At 34.2% G+C, this 439-nt stretch overlaps 1 long non-coding RNA gene across 1 annotated transcript; it reads left to right on the forward strand.

Annotated features, from left to right (window-relative positions):
* On the forward strand, positions 1–368 carry LOC111787294. The gene is made up of 3 exons (XR_002813940.1): positions 1–73; positions 176–234; positions 307–368. It is a non-coding gene; the product is annotated as an uncharacterized LOC111787294 (long non-coding RNA).
* The last annotated feature ends 71 nt before the right edge of the window (positions 369–439 follow it).

Genomic DNA, 439 nt, shown 5'->3' on the forward strand with positions numbered 1-439 from the left:
AAGAAGGTTGTAATTCAGGATCCGGCTGACGAGTCTGTTGACAAGTTAGCAGAGAAAACTGAAAGTTTGTCAGGTATGAAAAGTTGACATTGCATGGTTGTTTTTTGATATTTTTATTTTGTTTGTATATAAGGATTATTGGTTGATGGTTCTATTTAAATATTTTGTCCTGCAGTTTCTGATGGCTTGGAGCCTACCACATTTTCTGGACTTAAGAAGAAGAAGAAGAAACCAGTATGTTCTTATATTTTTCTCTGTCTAAATGAAGCTCTATTTGGTGACTGATATCATTTGTTTCAATTGCAGGTAGAGGCCATCTCCTTGAACGACGACGGTGCAGATGCCACAGAGGATTTGGACGGTTAGCATTGCATATGTGAACTTTGTTATGTTTTATTATTTTCTTTTTCTGTTTCATTTTATTACTTTTTTTTTTTTT

The sequence above is a fragment of the Cucurbita pepo genome, unplaced genomic scaffold, assembly GCF_002806865.2.
Source record: "Cucurbita pepo subsp. pepo cultivar mu-cu-16 unplaced genomic scaffold, ASM280686v2 Cp4.1_scaffold009334, whole genome shotgun sequence".
NCBI lineage: Eukaryota > Viridiplantae > Streptophyta > Magnoliopsida > Cucurbitales > Cucurbitaceae > Cucurbita > Cucurbita pepo.